Raw genomic sequence first — 15,555 nt, forward strand, 5'->3', positions numbered from 1 at the left:
TATGCATGTTCCACACAAAAAAGGTGGCAAAGCCAGCAAAGGAATTTGGGGTCTTGTATTCCAAATCTACTTCTCTTTCCACTGTATCATGCTATCATCCACATTAAATTAAATTATATTTAAATTTCATGGCAAGTTTCTTTTCCAGTTTGGTACCATGTTGTTTTTGTGTTTATTTAATTATTGAAAACCATCATTACATAGCCAGGTCTCAATGTTCCCTTTTATTCTCCAAAAGTAATTGCCAGTTATTCATTATTTCTTGCATAATTTCCATCTAGTCTGTAATCCTCATTTATCTTCTACTTGAATCTCTGATCCATTTTTCCCATGTAGATTTTTGTCATCTCATTGTCATAAATATCAGAGCTGGAAGAAGTCTCAGAGGTCTACAAATTCAATACCATCATTTGACAAAGGAGGAAACAGATTCATATAGCTGAAGGATGTTTCCAAAGTGAAGTAACTTCTTAGTGGTAAATGAAAGACATCCTTAAAGGCAACTGGGGTGGTGTAGTACCTTTCAAAGTCACGAACTCTCTGAAAAGTCTAGAAATAAAGGACAAAATTAAAAAGATTAGGTAGTTGGTGTAATTAAATGCTGCTCATTTCCTGTTGTCTACTAATGATGGGACTATTAAATTATGGAAAATAAGAGAATGGGATAAGAGAGTAAAAAATTATAACCTGAAAGATGAAGACAGCATACTCCATTCAGAATCACAACAATGTGGGTTCCCATATTGAAGCCCATGAACCTGATGATATAAGTAAGTTCTCCAAGAATATTTGTGAATACCCACATCTATCACATCAACTCTATTTCTGTAAATGTGATCGTGAAATATATATCTGCTGATGACCTGAGGATTAATTTGTGGCATTTAAAGATCACAGATAGAAGCTTTAACATTATAGATATCAAGCCCCCAAACACGGAGGAACTGAGCAAGGTGATCATTGCTGCAGAAATCCATCCACATCTGTGTGATGTGTTTATATATCTAGCAGCAAAAGAACTATAAAGCTTTGTGATATGTGCTCCTTAGCCCTGAGGAATAGGCATTCCCAGTGTTTTTTTTTTTTAAGAACCTGAAGATCCCAGTAGTAGGTCATTCTTTTCAGAAATCATTTTTTCCTTTGCTAGTACTAAGCCCAGCTTTCTATTCTTTAAGGCATGTGGATTCCCTAGCATTTTATGTTAGAGCCAATGTTAACATTACCCTTACAAACGGCTTCATTCCAAATTTTCAAAGAATTCCCTTTAATTAACACATATTACTAATTATTTCTAATTTCTAATCTGTTTTTGTGATAAAATTCAATGAATTAAAAAAAGAAATCATTTCTTAAGTATTTGATGTAAAATTTAGTCACAGTGGTCTATACATGATGACAAGAGATTACCTTTCAGTTAAAATATGTCTTGGTACCAAAGCCGGTGGAGATATATCAAGTTCATGAATATCTCTGAAGTAAGATTTGTTCTCTCTATGAAAATGACTACATGTTTGACAAGTTTTAATGTTGCTGGAGTGGCTCCAACAATGTCCTCATGATTGGCTTGTACAACAACTTCTTTAGAATGTTTGATAGAAGCACTGGGAGGGATATTCTTTAGAAGCATCAATAGAAAACAGCAAACCACATGCTATCCTGAAGCCTTGGAGAATGTATATTGGGGCAAGAAGAAGAGAAAGGAAATCAGTGTGGACAGTATGGACCTTAATAAGAAGATCCTCCACATGGTATGGTACCCTCTGGAGAGCATCATTGCTCTTCAACAATTTATATACATATTCCAGGACCTTCCTTTCCAGTTTATAGACCAAAAATATAACATTCAAGTGGAAAGTTGTCAAAGGTTTTTTTTTTCTCTCTCTGCTGTAATATTTGGGACTTTCAGAACATTTATTATGCTTTATGACAATACAAACATTTCTTCTCTGGCCTTAATCTAGGTCTAGATGGTTTTACAATTGGATGCTTAAGTAGGGTCTGTCAATGTAGGATGCTTGAGTTGGGTCTGGAAGTAGGTTTTTCTTGTGTATCTGCTCTCCCACTGTATTTAATCACACCTTTTGAGGTAACCACTTCATGGAGTTTATATTCCTTGGAGGAGGGGGGGAATGTACAGATGTTATAAATTGGATGGCAAAGAGTTTTTGGCTAGAAATTCTTGAACCTCTTTTATATATAAATTATTTCTAATTATCTTAACTATAAAGCAGGAATTCTTAACTTGGAACCTGTGAATTTTTTTTATTGTTTAAAAAGTGTTTTTCTAACTATGTATCAGTATTTTTCTGAATATAATGTTTTATTTTGATGTTATTGTTCAGTTAAATCTGACTCCTTGTGACCCCAGTTGGAGTTTGGAGTGGTATGCCATTTTCTTCTTCAGCTCATTTTACAGATGAGGGAACTGAAGCAGGCAAGGTTAAGTGACAAGAAAACTGGTTCTTATCAGGATCACATAGCTAATAAGTGTCTGAGTTTGAATTTGAATTCAGGTCTTCCTGACTGCAGACTTGGAGTGCTATCTACTGCTCTACCCAGGTTCTAGTTTTATTGCAGTTAAAAAAATATTGTGAAGAGATCTGTAAGCTCCATTAGACTCAAATGGGTCCATGCCAACAAAAGGTTAAGAACTCCTACTCTAAAGCTACTACCCATTTCTCTTCTTCCATTCACAATCAAACATCATGAAAGAATAATTTATAATTGCTCTTTGAATTCCTCATCACCCACTGACTACTTAGAAATGATTGGTGCATGGATTCCATTCCCTACCTAGTCTACTGAATATTCTCTCTCAAAGGATAACCAAAGAATCAATTGGAACCTGAGTCTGACAGCTTGGATTTGAATTCTAGTATTGCTACATAACTTTGTAATCATGAATCATCATGAATCACAATTTTCCTGGGGTCCAGTTTGCTCCACTTTGCATTAATTATGCTCTCTTTTCTGTTGTAATTATTTTTGTGCACATTATAGATAGCCAGATCTCTTCCAATAGGATGTGTGCCATCACTGGCATATTCTCAGTATCTTGAACATAATAATTAGCTCAATTTCATTTCATTCAACAAGCATTTATTAGCTTTCTATCCTTAACTAGGCACTATTCTTGGTACCTAGTTCCTGTCCATGAAAAGTTTATATTTTATCATGGGGATGGAGAAGAACAAAATATTTACAGATAAGTAAATTCAGAATAAATACAAAATGAACAAAGTAATTTTTGAGAGTAGTACTAATAACTGGGGTAGGGTGAACAGGTTGGATGCAGAGGCAGGAGCTAAGCTTTGAAGAGGATTAGGAATACTGAGACAGAACCTTCCAGACATAGAGAGCAGAGTATGAAAAAATACCAACATAGGAGATAGAATGTGCATGAAAAATAGCAGGTAGACCTTTTTGGTTGGAATTGAGGTGGATTTATGAAATCAATTTAGATATGTAAGTTGGAGAAAAATTAAGAGGAACTTTAAGTTCCAAACTGAAGAGTCTGTCTTATATTCCACAGACAATAGGGAGCCACTGGGGTTTCTTGAACTGGGGATTGACATGGTCAATCTGTGTGTTTAGGAACTGATAATTATGTGGAGAAGAGTATCAACTGAGTGCAGGGATACCAATTAACAGGCTATGGAGGAGGGGCTAGGTGATGCAGTGGATAGGGCACTGGCTCTGGTGTCAGGAACCCCAAGTTTAAATTCTACCTTAGACATTTATTATCTGTGTGGCCCTGAGCAAATCACTTAACCCCAATTTCCAAAAAACAAAACAAAACAGAATTTATGTTCTAGGAATTTAAATCCTAGATTTAGAGCTGGAAGAAAGTTTTGAATCCATTTAGTCCCAACCTTTCATTTTACATATGAGGAAAAGTAATCCGGAGAGGTTACAAATACAATAATAAGTGGACAAGTTAGGATCTGAATCAGGTCTTTTGACCACAAATCCAGAGACATGTTCTTCTGAACCATACTGTATCCTTGGGCATTCAAGAAGCATAGTAAAATGAAATGGGCATTGTATCATGGCTCATGAGTCTAAGGGTCCATATTCAAATGGTACCTTAACTCTTTGTTACTTGTGTGAGCCAAAGCAAACACCTTAACCTTTTTTGGACCTCAGTTTCTTCTACTATAAATTGCAGAGATTGTTCTATATGGTCTCTGCCTCCTCGCTGGAGGCAGCTACATGATACTGTTATAGAACCCTGGGCTTAGAGTCAGGAAAACCTGAGTTCAAATCTGACCTTAGATACTACTAACTCTTTGACTCTTGAATAAGTTACTTAACATCCAACTCTCTCAGTTTCCTCAACTATAAGATGAGGATAACAAGCATTTATCCCTCAGGGTTGTTTTCAAGACAAAATGAGAATATTAATAAAGCATTAGCATTGTGTTTGGCACAAAGCAAGTGCTTAATAAATGCTATTTTTTCCCTTCAAAACTACAAATTTTTAAAATTAACTCTACTACAACATAGAACAATTTCAGACATATCCACTACTTCATAAGGGCAGAAGAAAATAAGCTACTTTTTTTTTTTTTAAGAACAGCTGTGTTACTTGACACTGCTTTTATTCTTTCTTGAACTATGACCCTCTCTTGGGCAAGATACAAGAGCCAGTTAATGGGTAATTTTAACTCATAATTTTTTATAAGAGCAAAACTTTAGCATTTTGATTATGACTCCCCCTTCTTTGTGATTTCAGGGCTGAGTTTCTTTAGGCCCATTCCCCTATGTGGGTATAAAATTGATAGGAGGCTCCTGGAGCCCAACCTGGACTATATCACAGATTTAAAGTGAGCAGACACTGAGGAAAATGATAAAATAGGCAATGTTACTCTTTATTGGTCCTTCCTTTCTTTCTCCCCCTCATTCTCCCGCCATCCTTCTCTGCTACTTCTCTGACACTCAAAATCAAAACCAGCCCCTCAGATGTTTCATTGACATTAAAGTATAAATAACTGATAATAGATAAAAAAGTTAATTCTCCCTGTAATTTAGAAAGGAAGTCAACTCAACTTAACAAACAGTTGCTAAACTCTTAACAGAGGCAGTTAAATGAGTACTGAGTATAGAGTAATAAGACCTAGATTCCAGGTTAGCCTTGAATAGTTCCTAACTCTGTGATCCTGAGCAAATCATTTAATATCTGTCTGTATTAGTTTCCTCAGCTGTAAAATGGGGTAATAATAGGACCTCCCAGGGTTGTTACAAAGATCAACTGAAATAATATTTGTAAAACATTCACCAAAATTTACGCTTAATAAATTCAACTTAATAATATTTATTAAATACCTATTAGGTTAGGCTCTTACTAATATTTGGGGATATAAGTAAGAAAAAAGAAAGACGACCCTCCACCCTCAATCAACTGTAAGGGGAAGTTACAAAGTTCTCAAGAACTTTGAAATTGATTGACTTTTCTGAGACAAGAACTCACTATTTGACAAAAAGTGCTGGGAAAACTGGAAAATATCATGATAGAAACATATTTCATACCTTGTACCAAGATAAGGTCAAAATGAGTAAGTGACTTAGACATAAAAGGGTGATACCATAAGCAAATAAGAAAAACAAGGAATAGTTTACCTGACAGATTTATGAGGGAAGGGAGAAGTTATGTCCAAATAGAAAATAGAGAGCATTTTGAAGTACAAAGTAGATAATTTTGATTACATTAAATTAAAAGGTTTTTGCCAAAACAAAACCAAAGTAACCAAAATTAAGAGGCAAGCAGACATCTAGGAAACAATTTTTACAAATGGTGTTTCTGATAAAGGCTTCATTTCTAAAATACATCGAGAAGTGAGTCATAAGAATGCAAGTCATTCCCCAATTGATAAATGGTCAAAGGCTATGAACAGGCTATTTTCAGATGAAGAAATTAAAGTCATATTTAGTTATATGAAAAAATGCTCTAAATCACTATTAGAGAAATGCAAATCGAAACAACTATGAGGTACCAACCTATTAGATTGGTTATTGTGATAGAAAAAGAAAATGATAAATATTGAAGATAATGTGGGGAAATTGGGACACTAAGATATTATTGATGAAGTTATGAACTAAATTCAACAATTTTAGAAAACAATTTGGAACTATGATCAAAAGGCTATAAAATGATGCATATCCTTTGTTTCAGCAATATAAGTACTAGGTTTGTATTTCAAAGAGCTTATAAAAATGGGGAAAGGATATATATATATATATATATATGTATACATATATATATATATATGTATATATATACATATATATATATATATATATATATATACAAAAATATTTATAGCAGCTTTTTGTAATGTCAAAGAATTGGAAATTGAAAGGATGTCTATCAATTGGGGAATGGCTGAATAAAGTGTGGTGTATAAATGTAATGGAATATTATTGTTCTATAAGAATGATGAACAAGCTGGTTTTAGAAAAACTTGGAAAGGCTTACATGAAATGATACTGAGTGAAGTGAGCTGAATCAGGAGAACATTGTACACAGTAACAGCAGCATTGTGCAATGATTAACCTTAATAGATAACTCTTTTTGGCAATACAATGATCTAAGACAATTCAAAAAGACTCATGATGGAAAAGGCTATCCACATCCAGAGAAACAACTGTAAAGTCTGAACACAGATTAAAGCATACTGTTTTCACTTTTTTTGGTTTGTTTTTTCTTTCTTCTGTTTTTCTTCTTTTGTTTTGATTTTTCTTTTACAACATGACTAATGTGAAAATATGTTTAACATGATTGTACATGCATATCAGATTGTTTGTTATCTTGGAAAGGGGAGAGGGAGAGAGAAAAAAAATTGAAACTCAAAATCTAGAAAAGTGAATGTTGAAAACTATCTTTACATGTGATTGGGAAACAGAAAATACTATTAAGTGGGGAAACAAACAAATAATAAATAAGCAAATAAAAGTAAATAATTTGCATGACTTTGGAGACACTGCCACAGGACAATCCACCATGCAAGGCCCCCTCAAAGAAGGTGCTGTGTTCTATGAGCAAAGCAGAATTGAAGTAACTAAAAAAGAAATATTAGATGCACATCCCAAATATTCATATGGATTATTTGTGCCCAACCTGTGGTAAAGCATTCAGAGCTTCTCTTGGTCTGATCATCCATAGCTGCACATATTAGAACTTGGTATAATGATATAATGATATAATTTTGGTCTTCTTCAAGAACAAAGACAACAACCAACTTGGTGCAAAGACATTTATTCTATGGAGTTGAAAACAGGCAGAATACTTCCATTTGCAGATAAGAAATGGAGTGAACTAGAAGTCTAATTTCTACCCTCTATAAAAGAAAGCTTTGGGAGAATTTTATTACTGACCGCTCAGCCAGCTAATTGAAAGAGAGAGGAGGCTTCAAGAAGTGGTCTCCAAGGCTGGGGTTAGCAGCATATGATATTAAAAGTGATCAGCTCATCCCAGTTTATTCCTTGTAGATATAACTGAGCAGAGTAGCAGATGGGAAGTGGAGTCTGTTCCTCTTCCTTGCTATATACCAGGCACTGTGCTAAGCATTAGTGATACAAAGAAAGGCAAAAACAGTTCCTGCTCTCAAGGAGTTCATAGCCTAATAAACAACTGTGTATAAACAAGATACAAACAGAATATATAGAAGATAATCTCAGAGGAAACATCCTAACATTAAGAAGGACTAGGAAAAGCTTCTTGCAGAAGGTTGGTCTATAATTGAGACTTGAAGGAAGCCAGAGAAGCCAGAAGGTGGAGATGAAGAGAGAGCGAGCATTACAGAGATGAGGAATAGTCAGAGAAAATTCCCAGAGTTGGGAGATAGAGTATCTTGTGCTAGGAATGCTAAGTAGGCCAATGTCATTAAAATGTAGATTACATGGAAAAGATTAAGTGTAAAAAAACTAGAAAATAGGATGGGGTCAGGTTTTGAAAGTCTTTAAAATCCAAATAGAGGATTTATTCTGAAGGTAATAAGAAACCAATGAAATTTATTGAAAAAGAGTGTGCATGTGTGCCATGATTAATTAAAAAGGATAAATTGATGGAGCTATGCTCAAAGGGCTATAAAAATCACATACTTTTTGATGCAGCAGGCTCTCTACTGGGTCTGTGTCCCAAAGAGACCATAAAAGAGGGGAAAGAATCTATATATGTAATTATTTCTAAGAAGAAACTGGAAATTGAGTGGATGACTATCAGTTGGGGAATGGCTGAAAAAAGTTATGGCATATGAGTATAATATTAATTGTTATTGTTCTATATTATTGTTCTATAAGAAATGATGAGAAGGCTTATTTCAGAAAAGCCTAGAAAGACTTACATGAACTGATGTTGAATGAAGTGAACAGAACCAAGGAAACAATGTATATAGTTAGTAACAACACGATTATGTGATTATCAACTATGATGGACTTTGCTCTTTTTTTAAACAAGTGATTCAAGACAATTCCAATAGATTTTTAATGGAAAGCACCATGTACATCCAGAGAGAGAACTTTGGAGTATTTTCACCTTTTTGTTGTTGTTGTTTGCTTATTTTTTTTTCTCTTTTCTCTTTTGATCTGATTTTTCTTGTGTAGCATGATGAATATGGAAAAATGTTCAGAAGGCTCTCTACTGGGTCTGTGTCCCAAAGAGACCATAAAAGAGGGGAAAGAATCTATATATGTAATTATTTCTAAGAAGAAACTAGAAATTGAGTGGATGACTATCAGTTGGGGAATGGCTGAAAAAAGTTATGGCATATGAGTATAATATTAATTGTTATTGTTCTATATTATTGTTCTATAAGAAATGATGAGAAGGCTTATTTCAGAAAAGCCTAGAAAGACTTACATGAACTGATGTTGAATGAAGCGAACAGAACCAAGGAAACAATGTATATAGTTAGTAACAACACGATTATGTGATTATCAACTATGATGGACTTTGCTCTTTTTTTAAACAAGTGATTCAAGACAATTCCAATAGATTTTTAATGGAAAGCACCATGTACATCCAGAGAGAGAACTTTGGAGTATTTTCACCTTTTTGTTGTTGTTGTTTGCTTATTTTTTTTCTCTTTTCTCTTTTGATCTGATTTTTCTTGTGTAGCATGATGAATATGGAAAAATGTTCAGAAGAATTATATAAGTTTAACCAATATAAGATTGCTTGCTGTCTTGGGGATGGGGAAGGGAGGAAGAGAGAGAGAAAAATTTGAAATACAAGGTTTTGCAAAGGTAAATGTTGAAAACTATGTTTGCATTATTTGGAAAAAATAAAATACTATTTTAAAAAGACAAAAGGGATAAATTGTAATGGGAACATTTCATGCATTAGCCAATGAAGAAGGGTTAGTTTTAGGGCCAAGACTTTCCTGAGGCTTTTAAATGACATTAGTCAGGAAGCATTTATTAATTGCTTACTATATACCAGACATTTCACTAGATATACACATAAAAAGCAATTATATAATATCAAGTAGTTGCACCCACATGTAAGAGGTAACTGTTTTAGAGTGAAAAAAAACCCATGGAATTTAAAGTTAGGATATTTGGGTTTTAGTCCTATCTTTGCTTCCTACTAGCTGTGGAAAAATTATTTTAACTGTCTCAGTTTCCTTACCTGTTAAATGGTAATAATATCTACTTCACAAGGTCATTATTTGGACTAGGTAAGGTAAACTATGTAAAGCACTACATAAACATATTTATATTCTTTTTTGGGGGGACAGAGTGTGGCAGTTTGTGGAAGAGGATTTGGTGTTGTTTTGTTCAACTCTGAGGCAGAATGTGGAGTAATAGTTGTAAAGGGACAAATTCAGGCTTAAAGTCAGGAAAAATTTCCTAATGATTGTTGTGAATGACTTCATGACACCATTTGGGGTTTTCTTGCCAAAGAAACTGAGATAGTTTACCATTTCCTTCTCCATCTCATAAGCAAGGTCAGGCAAATAAGCTTAATTTTTTTCATTTTAATGTTATGCTACTTTTTTCAATTGCAAATAAAGATAGTTGTCAACATTCATTTTTGTTAGATTTTGAGTTTCAATTTTTTTCTCCCTCTGTCCCTTCTCCTCCCCCTTCCCCAAGGCAGCAATCAATCTGATATAGATGTATAATCAATTTTGAAAACATATTTCCATATGAGTCATGTTGGGAAAAAAATCAAAACAAAAGGGAAAAGGTTTAAGTGACTTGCCCAGGATCACATAACTAGTAAATGTCTGAGGCCAGATTTGAACTCAAGAAGAAAAGTCTTCCTGACTCTAAATCCTGTACCACTTAACTCCCCTTCCTAATGATTAGAGTTATTAAAAAACTGAGTGGATTTCCTTGAGAAATCATGGATATCTCTTCCTTGAAGATCTTCCAAGAAGGCTGGATGACCACTTGTCAGGTATGTTACAGTGAAATTTACTTTCATGTACAGGGCATATTAAATGGTCATTGAAGCCCTTTCCAACTTTCAAATTCTGTGATTCACATAAATTTTTATCAAATCCAGCCCTGATATTCTGATGCATCCCTAACTTGGTCCTAAAACTGATTATTAAAATATGGTAGTACTGACATAGAGAATCAGGGGCAAATGGATGATGCAGTGGATGGAGCACAGCACCTGCATTCAAATGTGACCTCAGACACTTAATTCTTACTAGTTGTGTGACCCTGGGGCAAGTCACTCAATCCCAATTTCCTCCTCTCCCTCCCCTTCCCCCAAAATGGCATATCCTTTTCTCTAAAGATGTTCAATAGTCATGTAGTATTATATAAAACAAGAAGATCTCCACTTTGGGGATGTGGTTTCTGATGCACAAAGTTGTTCTATATAGCTAGTGCCAAGTCAGAGAGTATTCCATTATGTTAGATCCCAAATAAATTCCCTAAGTATTTGTGAGCAGCAGATATTGCTCATGCCAGTTGTATTGTCTTTGAATTTCATCACATAGTAAGTACTCAACAAATGTTATTTGGATTGAATTGAAGAAGCCAGACTTCTTGTTTGACCATAATAACAAGGGGCTAGGTGACTTTCATACCTTTTCCAAAGCACAGGTTGATAGGAACATGGAATTTGTGTCTGGACCCACATGTGTAACTCAGAATGTAGTCAGAGATACTTTTCTGCTCCAGACTAATACTGTCATTCCACAAAGTTTTGATACATTGATACTTGAGTAAGTAAGCTCTGATACTTGAGGTAGTGAGGGGTTTTAAGGTGGGAAGGAGGTTGGGAGAAGGGCATCTCCTCTTAGGGATATCCCTCAATTGGCGAAGGTCCACCCTTGCTCTGTAACCATGTCTGGTCTTTTTCATTAATTCCTTTAATTTAGGTAGAATTGTTTGTATTTGTATTATATTAGTTCAGCCTACACATGAGCAATTTATATTTTTCCAATTATTTAGATCTAAATTTATTTGTGTGGAAAGTGTTTTGTAATTGTGTCTACATAGTTCCTGGCATTGTCTTGGCAGGTATACTCCCAAATATTTTATATTGTCTACAGTTATTTTAAATGAGATTTTTCTTTCTATCTCTTGGTGCTGGACTTTTTTGATAACATATAGAAAAGCTAATGATTTATGAATCACATCTAGTCTTACAGACTTCCCTGGGGTAACTAAAAGGGATAAGTGGCTTATTTTAGGTCACACAGACAGGAAAGGACAAAGATGGGACTTCCTGATTGTAAAGTCAGTTTTCTATTCACTAACAGCACACTATCTCTCTAATAATGCTATGCTACCAGTCCATTAAGTGTAAATAAGGATATATTTCCACTTAGAAAAACTGAGTAATTAGCCTCCTGAGAGAAGAGTTACCCTTTGGGGTCTGTCATGGGTTTACCATAACCACCAATAGAAATCAAGTTACAAAAAAGCAATGTGGTATAATGGGAAAAAACGTTGACCTCAGAGTCAAAGGGCCAAAATTTACTAATTTACCTTAGTCGATCACTATCTTCTTGGGTCTTAGTTACCAAAGTCATGAGACTGCTAAGTAGCAATATAGTATGTAGATCTCTGAACCTGAGTTCCAACCCATCTCAGATATTTATTGTGGGACCATGAGCAAGCTACTTAAGTGCTATATGCCTCAGTTTCCTCCTTTGTAAAATGGGGATTTTGTTATTTTCCAGGCATTTCATTCCCATCTGACTCTTTGTGACTTCTTTTGTAGTTTATTTGGCAAAGATACTGGAGTGTTTTATTTTCTTCTCCAGCTCATTTTACAGATGAAGAAACTGAGGCAGGCAGAACTAAATGACTTGCCCAAGGTCACACAGAGAGTATATTTCTGGAGCCAAATTTGAGTTTAGAAAGATAAAAATTCCTGACTCCAAGTCTAGTGTTCTATCCATTTTATCACCTAGTTGCTTTAAACTGGGAATACTAAAAAATCAAATCAGTGAATATTTATAAAGCTTTTTTTTTTTGCAAACTTTAGAATACTTTGTAAATACTAGCTATTATTATGTATCTGTAAAACAATGATCTTTAAGACCCTTTCTTGTTTAAATTATATGATATCCATGATCATACCAAACTTGACATTTTCTAATGTTTCCTGACTTTGGCAAGAAAGTTAAGTTTAGCAGTGTCAGAGTAAAAATAGCTTATATTTGAAGAGCATATTATGCCTTACTAAATTATTGATACCCATAATTTCATCTGACCTTCAAGCAACCCCTGTCATATAGGTGAGGCAACCATTATCATGCCCATTTTATAGATTAGGAAATTGAGGATTAATAAAATAAGTGGACATCATTACAAAGTTAAATGGATGGCAGGGCCAAGTTATTGATAGTGATTTTTAAACTATAAATCCAAGATATAAGATACTATTTATGTACACATATATTTTTTGGCTGAGGCAATTGGAGTTAAGTGTCTTGCCCAGGGTCACACAGCTAGGAACTGTTAAGTGTCTGAGGCCAGATTGGAACTCAGGTCCTCTTGACTTCAGGACTGGTGCTCTATCCATTGTGCCACCTAACTTCGCCCTATGTTATCCTTTTAAAAAGTAATAATTTTTCCTAATTGCATGTAAACTTTTTTAACCTTTTTAAAAATTTTGAGTTCCAAATTAACTCCTTTCCTCACTTCCCTCCACCTTCCCTAAGACAGTAAAACATTTCATATAAATTACATAAGTGGTGCTATGCTATCCTTTTAATATGAAGTTGTCACTGATGATCAGAATGGATTTTGACCCTTACATATTCTGTGATCTATGATTTGCCATCAGGAGTATATGTTTTGAGTTTTGTCTCTTAACTCTATCCCTCTTGGGAAGAATGGCAATCTCTTATAAGACAGATCCCTCAATTTGTGACCATGTAATAGAATAAAGTTAAGTAGAAACCTTAGAAACTGAACTCACCACTGTGACCTTATTCATATCTAACATTACCCAGTGAACCTGGTATATGTTGACCCATTATTTTGTTGTTTTTCTGCTGTTTCAGGCATGTGTGCCTTTTCATGACCCCACTTGGAGTTGTACTGGCAAAGGTTTACCATTTCCTTGTCTAGCTCATTTGACAGATGAGGAAACTGAGTCAAATGGTGTTAAGTCACACAGCTAGTAAGTGTCTGGGGCCTGTTTGAACTTGGAAAGAGGAGTCTTAGTGATTCCAAATTCAATACTCTTACATTGTACCAGCCAACTGCCCTTAACTCACAAGCTGTTTGCAGCTTCTTGACTTCTTTGGTTATTGTCTAGACTATTTCAGAGCATTGGCCTTGAAGAATTCTGGTTTTATATGTTAATGCTAGTACTTGAATTGTCATTTTTTTTGGTCCTCCTAATTTCTGATTTCTGGATGGTTTTTTGGACTGGTTTGTAATCATGTGGCTAGATGTAGAGGAAGATAGGTGGTCCAACAGTACCTGCTGTTTGCCATGAGTTTTCTGGTCTTACTTGACCTGTGTCCTACTTCTTTGCTCTGTTCACTGTGATGAGGCTGAGGAAAACTGGATTATGTCAGGCCAAATCTGTTTTCTCCTCATTCCTTTTCCTCACAGTGCTTCCTGCAGCCTGAGTTTTGCATTTGTATTAAACTGGTGTTTTTCCTGTGATGATATTTCCCCTCACAGTTTGTCTCACTTCTCCATAGTTCTGGTCTCCATTTCTTATATAATTAGCATAAAGTTAGGAATATAACAGCAATAACAACAATAATAACTCAGTTTTCATGGTGCTTTAAAAAGTTGGCAAAGTACTTTTCATTAATTATTTTATTTTGAGAAGAACCTTGTGAAGTAGATGCTATTATTATCCTCATTTTACAGGTTATAAAACTAAGACTGAGAAATAAAAAGAGAGAGACAGAGAGATAGAGAGACAGAGACACACAGAGAAAGACAGATAGACAAAGACAGAGACAGAGAAGAGAGAGAGAGAGAGAGAGAGAGAGAGAGAGAGAGAGAGAGAGAGAGAGAGAGAGAGAGAAAGAAAGAGAGGAGAGTGAGAGAGAGAGAGACAAGAGACAGACAGAGAGAGAGACTTACTAAGTACCATACATCTGGCAAGTGACTTAGGTAGGATTCAATTCTGATTCCTAGTCTGACACTCCAATCCTTTATGCCAAACCATTTCTCGGATATTATTGTTAATAAAATGTTAGCAATTAGTAACAATAGATAGCATATACATACTAATTTACAATTTGTAAAGTGTTCTACACTGTCATTATTTTGGCCCTTAAAACAACCTTGAACGATAGATGCTATTATACCCATTTTACAGACTCAGAGAGATATTTGCCCAGGATCATACTAGGATAGGATTCAACACAGGCATTCCTGATTTCCACTCCAGCACTTTCTCTATTATGTCAAACCACCTCACAGCTGTTATTAATTGTAAAAATGTTAGGAATTGGTAGACACATTAGAACACCCTTTGTAGATATTTTGCCTTTGATGGTGATAGAAATCTTCCCATTTGTCTTAAGGCAGACAAAACTGCAAAAACATACCTCAAAGCACTTGTCTTTTTTTTTTCCTCAATAGTATTTTATTTTTTCCAAATACACATAAAAATAGTTTCCAACTTTCATTTTTGTGAAATTTTATGTTCCAAATTTTTCTTTCCTTCTCTTACCTTCTCTCTCTCCGAGATAGCAAGCAATCTGATACAGGTTATACGTGTACAATCATATTAAAAATATTCCCATATTAGTCATGTTGTGAAAAAAGAATCAGAACAAAAAGGAAAAACCATGAGAGGAAAAACAACAACAACAACAACAACAACAAAAAGTTGAAAATAATAAGCTTCTATCTGCATTCAGTTTCCATAGTTCTTTCTCTGAATGTGGATGGCATTTTCCATCACAAGTCTATTGGAATTGTCTTGGATTGTTGTATTGCTGAGAAGAGCTGTCTAGTCTAGCTGACCATCACATAATCTTGCTGTTATTGTGTACAATGTTATCTTCACTTTAATATTCTTACTTCATTCAGCATCAGTTTACATAAGTCTTTTCAGGCTTTTCTGAAGCCTTCTTTTTCTTTATTTCTTATAGAGCAATAATATTC

At 34.8% G+C, this 15,555-nt stretch overlaps 1 pseudogene; it reads left to right on the plus strand.

Annotated features, from left to right (window-relative positions):
- Positions 1-752: 752 nt before the first annotated feature.
- On the plus strand, positions 753-4,830 carry LOC141550243 (serine/threonine-protein phosphatase 2A 55 kDa regulatory subunit B delta isoform pseudogene; annotated as a pseudogene).
- Positions 4,831-15,555: the final 10,725 nt, after the last annotated feature.

The sequence above is a fragment of the Sminthopsis crassicaudata genome, chromosome 1, assembly GCF_048593235.1.
Source record: "Sminthopsis crassicaudata isolate SCR6 chromosome 1, ASM4859323v1, whole genome shotgun sequence".
NCBI classification, from domain to species: Eukaryota; Metazoa; Chordata; class Mammalia; order Dasyuromorphia; family Dasyuridae; genus Sminthopsis; species Sminthopsis crassicaudata.